Source organism: Chenopodium album, chromosome 10 (assembly GCF_948465745.1).
Source record: "Chenopodium album chromosome 10, dcCheAlbu1.1, whole genome shotgun sequence".
NCBI classification, from domain to species: Eukaryota; Viridiplantae; Streptophyta; class Magnoliopsida; order Caryophyllales; family Amaranthaceae; genus Chenopodium; species Chenopodium album.
The window spans coordinates 27,453,927-27,462,539 of NC_137843.1; the positions used below are offsets into that span (position 1 = coordinate 27,453,927).

An 8,613-nucleotide genomic window follows, 5' to 3' on the forward strand; every position below is an offset into this window, starting at 1 on the left:
GCTTAATTTTCATCAATTCAATCATTGTAATAGTTGGTTTCAAGTTTGTTTCTCAAGATTGGCACTTTGTATTCAACAATTTCAAGCCTCAATTAGTAACTTCCTTCTACTTTGCTCCATTTAATTTCTGATTTTATTTGTTGTTACATGATATTTAAATCTTCTTAGTTCTTGATAATTCGTTATTGGATGATAGTTATTTCAATTGTTAATCATTTTTCCCCAATTATTGAAGAAGTTAGAACCCTAATACTTGTTTGCATGTTGATAAATATGAGTTATGAGTAGTCTACTTGCTAGGGGTTGGGTGAAGCTCAACCTTTTGGGTTAATTATGCAAATGTGGGAGAACCATTGATGCTTGTATTGCAATTAAATTGATTATATGAGATTGCTTGTTAGTTCTTCAATGATAGGATTAGCTACCCTTGATTTAGGAGCTTGATAGCATGATACGCTTAGTTTGACATGGAAATGTGAATGAAGCATGGCATTACTTATTGCAATTTGATTATGTATCTTCTATTGCTAAACTAATGAGGAATCTAAGTTTAGTAGTGTGAGTTGTTTCCTAATTGCATGAGGTTGATCTTACACATAGTCCTTGCTATATCTTATTAATTTCACTCCCCGTTTGTCTATTTTCCTTGGTCGAGTGGATCCCATTCCCTAGTGTCCTCAATCCATTGATTTAGAACCATAGTTTGTTTGTCTTCTTGACGAACCCCAATTCACCATTGACTTCGAATTAGCTTAAGTGTTAAGATCTTTGGAAACCATATCCCGTTCCTTGTGGACCGAACTCTTACTTGTGATTATGCTTGGTTTGTAAGGTGTTTGTTAATAAATGTGTTTGATTGAGTGTGGAATGTGCGACCGTTCTAACGCCCATCAAAATGGCGCCGTTTGCGGGGGAACAGTGTTGTTGATTGCTAATTGATTACTTGAGTCTAGTTCACCATAAAACAAAAAAAAAAAATTCAAAAAGATTGTTTCTTTTTGGCTACACTTGTAGCCTTGTTACTGATTGCGTTTGTTGAGAGTGTATGCGCAGAACTCATAACAGGATCTTGGTACCTTACGATCCCGAGATTGAGCAAACTTATAGAAGGAGAAAGAGAGCCGGTTCTAGGCCGTTTACTACTCCCCCAACTAGAGAGACCAATTTCGAGGAGGATCGAGATCAAATGGGTGACGCGGAACCACCACCTCAAAGACCTTTAAAGGAGTTGGGAACTCCGGGAGCTTATAGAGCTTCAAGCGGCATTGCTCCACCCGTTACTCAAGCCAATGACTTCGAGATTCGGCCCGCAATGATTAATTTGATTGAAAGGAGGCAATATAGTGGAGCAAAACATGAGAGCCCTCTTGCACACTTGAACGAGTTCGAAAAATATTGCAACATGATCAAGGTAAATGGGGTAACTCAAGAGTTTGTGAGACTAAAGCTATTTCCTTTTTCTTTGATAGGAAGGGCTCTTGAATGGCTTGAGAAGGAGGTAAGGCCTAACTCCTTGAGAACTTGGGACGAGGTCACCACGGCATTCTTAGGAAGATTCTATTCTCAAAAGAAGACGGCCGAGGCAAGGGCTTTGATCCAAGGTTTCCGTCAAAAAGCTAGTGAAACCATATATGAAGCATGGGAACGATACAAGGAATATCAAAAGGAGTGCCCTCATCATGGAATTCCGACATATCAAGTGCTTCAAATTTTCTATGGGGGCTTGAGCCCACAAGGAAAGACTAGCTTGGATGCGGGAGCGGGTGGCCCGATTATGAACAAGACGGAGGAGCAAGTCATAGAGATAATTGAGGATGTGGTGAGGCACCACATGGATTGGCAAGAAGGAGAGAGAGTTTCTCTAAACAAGGGAGGAAATGCGGTTTACTCCGTCGATCACCTTAATGCCATCAACAATTTAACTTCCCAAATCGCCAACCTTGGAAAGGAGATGACGTCCATTAAGGAAAAACTAGAGACCTCTAGTTCAACACAAGAGCATCCCTCCCAATCTAAGGGGAGAGGTATGAATTCTAACTCTTCTCCCTCTACTTCTAATAACATGCCTCATGGATGTTTGTTTTGTGAAAATTGTGGGCATATGACCATGATACCTCTTCTTGTAATTATGATTCCCAACCCCAACCCCAATACGAAGATGGTAATGAAAATGAAAATGAACAAGTCAATGCCTTGTCTTATGATAATAGACATAGGAATGACAATCAAAGATACTTACCACCAAATAGAAGAGAACAAGGGGGGAATTCCTATAACCAAAGAGGAAATGATTACGATTACCATAACCAAAATCAATGGGGAAATAGGAACCAAAGGGACCAAAATCCCCAAGGTAACTACAACCAACAAGGTGGTTATGGTAACCATAATCATAATAATCAAGGAAAGTATGGGAATCAAGGGCAATTTCACCAAGGGGGAAACTCTAATAATCGGAACAATTGGAACAACAATAATAATAGAGGTTCTTCTAATCAAAATGCGTCCAATTCGAATGTTAGAGGTAATAGGGCGTCCCAAGACAACTACTATGCACAAGCACCACATAGTAGGTCTAGCTTGGAGGAAATGATGGAAAATCAAACTAAAATGTTCAATACTTTCATGGCCTCTAGTGAAAAGAAATTTAGTGAAGTGATGACCCATAATAAAATGCTAGAGACACAAATTTCTCAATTGGCCAATGCTTTGAAGGAAGGGACTAACACTTCTAAACTACCACCCCAAGGACTGGATCCTAAGAGGCCCGTAAATGTTATATCAACAAGGAGTGGTAAAGTGTTGGAAGAAAGTGTTCCTAAAAAAGGCAATGAGAGAATGAACATGAGTGAGCCTCCCCTTAAAAGTGATTTTGAACAAGAGAGAGAGAGCAAAACCATGATAATGAAAAAGAGAAAGAATGTGAGAAAGAGAAAGATTTTGAAAAAGAGAGTGAAGAGAGAAGAGAAAAAGAGAGAGAGAAACAAAACAATTGCAAAATCTACCATATCCTCACAAATTTTTTAGAAACAAATTAGATGTGCAATTTGGAAAATTTCTTGAAACATTGAAACAAATTCACCTTTCAATTCCTTTTACCGATGCTATCAAGCAAATGCCTAACTATGCTAGGTTTTTGAAAGATATTTTGAGTGGAAGGAGAAAGTGTGAATTGGTTGAAACGGTGAGTCTCACCGAGAATTGTAGTACAATTATCATGAACAAGATGCCACCCAAATTGAAAGACCCCGGTAACTTTTCTATCCCATGTGCAATATACAAGATGAAAATTGATAATGCTTTGTATGACCTAGGGGCTAGTGTTAGCCTAATGCCATACTCGGTATACCAAAGACTTGGGATAGGGGAACTTCTACCCACCAACATCACCCTACAATTGGCCGATCGCTCTATTAAATTCCCAAAGGGTAAGGTAGAGGATGTTCCTCTAAGGGTGGGGAAGTTTGTAATCCCGGTGGATTTTGTTGTGTTAGAGATGGATGAAGATGTTAACATTCCAATAATTCTTGGAAGACCTTTTCTTGCTACTTCGGGTGCTTTAATAGATGTTAAAAGTGCTAAAATTTCACTAAAAGTAGGAGATGAGGTGATAGAATTTGATTTGAATGAGAGCATGAAATATCCAAGCTCTAGTCTTGATAATTGTATGATTATTGATACTATTGATTCTATTGTGACTTCTATGCATGAGCACTTCCTCACTACTAACGATGCCCTTGAGAATGTCCTTTTGAATAAGGAAAAGATAGGTGAGCAAGGCAAGGAGATGACATTGTATGAAGAAATGCTTGAAGGAAGTACGGAAGAAAGCATTGAGCAAGTATGCATGGGAATCACAAGCATTGATGCTTTGAAAATAGCCACCTCAAGAGAAGGTAAGGGTGTTCCAATGATAGAGTTAAAACCTCTACCATCACACCTAAGGTATGAGTTTTTGGGTCCTAATTCAACTTTTCCGGTAATAGTGAATTCTTCTTTGAACGAGTGCCAAACTCAAATGTTATGTGGTATTTTAAGAAACCACTAAGGTGCTTTAGGCTATACCATTGATAACCTCAAAGGTATTAGTCCCGCTTTATGTATGCACCACATAACACTTGAGGAGGGTGCTAAGCCTTCCATTGAGAGGCAAAGGAAACTCAATCCTCAAATGGGGGAGGTGGTGAAGAAAGAAATCACCAAACTCCTTGATTCCGACATCATCTTCCCTATTTCGAGTTCTAGATGGGTTTCCCCTGTTCATGTGGTCCCTAAAAAGGGAGGAATGACCGTAGTTGAAAATGAGAATGGTGATCTCATTTCAACTAGAACGGTGACCGGTTTGAGGATGTGCATAGACTATAGACGTCTAAATGCATCCCCTAATAAGGATCATTTTCCTCTTCCTTTTATCGACCAAATGCTTGAAAGACTAACAAAGCACAAGTATTATTGCTTTCTTGATGGTTATTCGGGTTTCTTTCAAATCCCCATAAACCCGGATGATCAAGAGAAGACAACTTTTACTTGTCCGTATGGTACTTTTGCATATAGGAGAATGCCGTTCGGACTTTGCAATGCACCGGCAACCTTTCAAAGGTGCATGATGAGTATATTTTGAGACATGCTTGAAGCCGAAATGGAAGTGTTCATGGATGATTTCTCGGTTGGGGGCCTTTCATTTGAAGATTGTTTGTCCAATTTGGGCAAATGCTTAGCAAGATGTGATAAAGTCAACTTGGTCCTAAATTGGGAAAAATGTCACTTCATGGTTGAAGAGGGAATCGTCCTTGGTCACAAGATATCAAGCAAGGGGATTGAGGTCGACAAGGCCAAAGTTGAAGTGATTAAAAAATTGCCACCTCCAATTAATGTGAGAGGAGTAAGATCCTTTTTAGGGCATGCCGGGTTCTATAGGAGATTTATCAAGGATTTCTCACAAATTGATAGACCCCTAAATGCTCTTCTTCGAAAGGATGCCATCTTTATTTTTGATGAAAAGTGTGTTCAAGCTTTCAACAAATTAAAGGAGGCTTTGATCTCTACTCCAATCGTGCAAGGACCAAGATGGGATTTGTCGTTTGAACTTATGTGCGATGCTAGTGATGTTGCAATTGGAGGGGTGTTGGGACAAAGAATTGAGAAGAAACTTCACGTCATTTACTACATGTCCAAGACCTTGAATGAAGCTCAACGGAACTACACCACAACGGAGAAGGAGTTTCTTGCCGTGGTGCATGCTTTTGAGAAGTTTTGGAACTACCTAATTGGTTCCAAAACTATTGTTTATACCGATCATGCGGCTATTAGGTACCTTGTGGCAAAGAAAGAGTCCAAACCTCGTCTTCTTTGATGGGTATTGTCTCTCCAACAATTTCATGTAGAAATCCGGGATAAGAAAGGGGCCGAAAATGTGGTTGCGGACCATCTTTCCCGATTAGAGAATGTGAAAGCTAGTGATGATGAAATTCCCATTTGCGATGAATTGAGAGATGATGTGCTCTATATCTTGAATGAGAAGGAGCTTCCATGGTTCGCCGACTTGGTGAACTATTTGGCTTGTGGAGAATTCCCTCCCGATTTCTTAAAAAATCAAAGGAAAAAGCTAAAAAGGGAAGCAAGACACTATGTGTGGGATGACCCCATTCTCTACAAGAGAGGAGTAGATGGTTTGCTCCGTAGGTGTGTTCCGGATGAAGAAGTGCAAAATGTGCTCAAGATGTGTCATTCCGATCCTTGTGGAGGGCATATGGGAGCAAACAAAACAGCATTGAAGGTTTTTCATAGCGGGTTGTGGTGGCCTCACATCTTTAAGGATGCTTGGGGGTTTGTGAAGACTTGTGACCGGTGTCAACAAACCGGCAATATATCCAAGCGAAACGAGATGCCTCAACAACCGATTCTTGAGCTAGAGGTATTTGATGTGTGGGATGTTGATTTCATGGGGCCATTCCCTACTTCTTATGGAAATCAATACATCCTTGTGGCGGTCGATTACGTATCAAAATGGGTTGAAGCCATTGCCTCCCCAACTAATGACCACAAGGTAGTCATGAAGATGTTCAAGAAAGTCATATTTCCAAGATTCGGAATTCCTAGAGCAGTGGTAAGTGACAACGGTTCACATTTCATTCATAGTGCTTTTCAAAAGATTCTAAGAAAGCACGGGGTTCACCAAAGATTCGGCCTTACCTATCATCCACAAACTAGTGGGCAAGTCGAAGTGTCCAACCGTCAAATTAAATTAATCCTTGAGAAGACGGTTGCAAGTAATAGGAAGGATTGGTCGGAAAAGCTTGATGACGCTCTATGGGCTTATAGAACGGCATACAAAACCCAAATAGGCACAACTCCATATCGTCTTGTGTATGGAAAATCTTGTCATCTATCGGTGGAGCTTGAACACCGAACTCAACGGGCAATCAAGAAGATTAACTTCGACTTGGCTAGCCCGGGAGAGCAAAGATGGCTTGATTTTCATGAGCTTGAAGAGCTAAGATTGGAAGCCTATGAGTGTGCTAGCAACTATAAGAATCGCACTAAGGATTGCCACGACGGAAACATTGAAAAGAAATCATTTCTAAAAGGCGATAAGGTACTCCTCTACAACTCTAAGATGAAATTGTTTCCCGGGAAACTTTTATCAAGGTGGAGTGGACCTTTTGTTGTTAAGGAAGTGTTTCCTCATGGAGCCGTGGAAGTTTGGGATATGGACGGCAAGAGATCTTTCAAGGTGAATGGGCATCGCCTCAAGCTTTACTACGAGAGTGCTCATGTAGGTGTTTTAGAATCAACTCAATGTAATCTTACCTCCTGAATGTGGAGGTCGTCAAGCTATTGACGTTAAATAAGCTCTTCCGGGAGGCAACCCGAGTAAAAAAAAAAGAAAAAAAAATAGAGAGAAAAGAGAGTCAAGAAAATAAAAGGAGTGAGAAATAAAACAATGAGTGAGAGAAGAAAAGAATAAGAGTGTTGAGAATATCTGATTTTGGCTAATTTTGTTGATTTATGTCCTTGTGGTTTTAATGTAGGAGAAGGAAGCAAAAAAAAAAAAAAAAAAAAAAAAAAAAAAAAAAAAGCAAGGAAGGATTTAATCAAAGCTTTAAGCAGTGAGGAGCAGGCGCTCCTCAGCCTTGCTCGCCCGCTCGTCACATGAAATTAATTTCAGCCAAAACAGAAGAAAAACAGAGAGTTCTAGTAAGTTCGGAGCGGGCGCTCCACCCCCAGGAGCGGGCGCTCCAAAAATTGCACGCCCGCTCCTCACAGGGTGTCCCAAATTAACAAAAAAACAGAAGGTTCTCCAAAGCCAGGAGCGGGCGCTCCAAATTTTGCACGCCCGCTCCTCACAGGGAGAACCAAATTAAAAAAAAAAAACAGAAGGGTGAAGAAGAGTTTGGAGCGGGCGCTCCGGAACCTGGAGCGGGCGCTCCACCAGCAGGAGCGGGCGCTCCAAAAATTGCACGCCCGCTCCTCACAGGAAAATTCAAAAAAAAAAAACGAAAAAAAAACAGAAGTGAATTCCTAGGATCAGAGCGGGCGCTCCTCTTCCCTGCACACCCGCTCCAGCCGATCCGGGTAAAAAAAAAGGGGGGGAATCTTTCTCCTTCTTTTAATCTCCTTCACCCATTTTCACCAATCATTCTAACATTCATGCTCTCTCTCCTCATCCCCATCTACTTCTCACTCTAAAAACCCTCACTTTTTCCAACTTCTATCTTCATTTTCATCATCAAATCTCAACTTTCTTCAATCAAAATTCACAAATTCTGATTCTCCATCAAATTCTCTCTCCAAAAACCATAAATTTTCACTAATTTGGGCGAAAATTTTGAAGACCCACGAAATCAAATTAAAGAACAAGCAAGGAAAAAGGGTAAAGTTTGCTAGAGGAGGAGGAAATTTGGGTAAATTGGAGGATTTTAGAGTATTTTCATACTCTAATTGGTAAAATCTTCTTCCCCACTTCAATTTCCCTCTTAAACCTTATCTTTTCTAATTTGTTTATTTCATGATTGTTGTGTGATTAGTTGCATGATTAGGTGAATTAAACAAATTTACTTGCCTTTGATAATTAAATTGTAGAATTTTGTGATTAGTTATGGAGTAAGAGAATTGTGATTTGTTTCTTGCTTAAGTTTGATGAACTTGTGCACGAAAATTGGTTAAATTCTGTTGGAATTGTGAATTTGTTGTGTTAGAATTATTGTGTTGGAATTGTTGGTTGTTTGTGTTGGAATATTATTGAATTGTAAGCAGGTACTTGGATTTTATCGGGGGTTTGAAGTTTCGGAGATTGTTTGTGTTGTGTCGTGAGTGTGTTTGTGGTGTTTTAAGTTACCTTTCCTGTCCAATCTTAAATTCTAAAATGGTTCTTCGTTTATTTGGAGGTGCGGGAGGGAAGAAGAGGAAGACTACTTCCGGCATCCAAATAAATGAAAATCGTCATTCCAAAAGCCCAACTGAAACCCCAAACCAAACAATAGATCAATCAAATCCTCCCCCTTTAATAAAAATACCCGAAAAATCCAAAGGTTACCACAAAAAGCTATCCGCACGAAAAATGCTTCCAACCCGATTCTATGACCAAGAGTCGTGCCAATTGCTAGGAATAGA

General features: G+C 40.0%; 1 non-coding gene across 1 annotated transcript; it reads right to left on the bottom strand.

The window, feature by feature from the left end:
• Positions 1-1,580: 1,580 nt before the first annotated feature.
• On the bottom strand, positions 1,581-1,686 carry LOC145565992 (small nucleolar RNA R71). The gene has a single exon (XR_014095340.1). It is a non-coding gene; the product is annotated as a small nucleolar RNA R71 (small nucleolar RNA).
• Between the last annotated feature and the right edge of the window lie 6,927 nt (positions 1,687-8,613).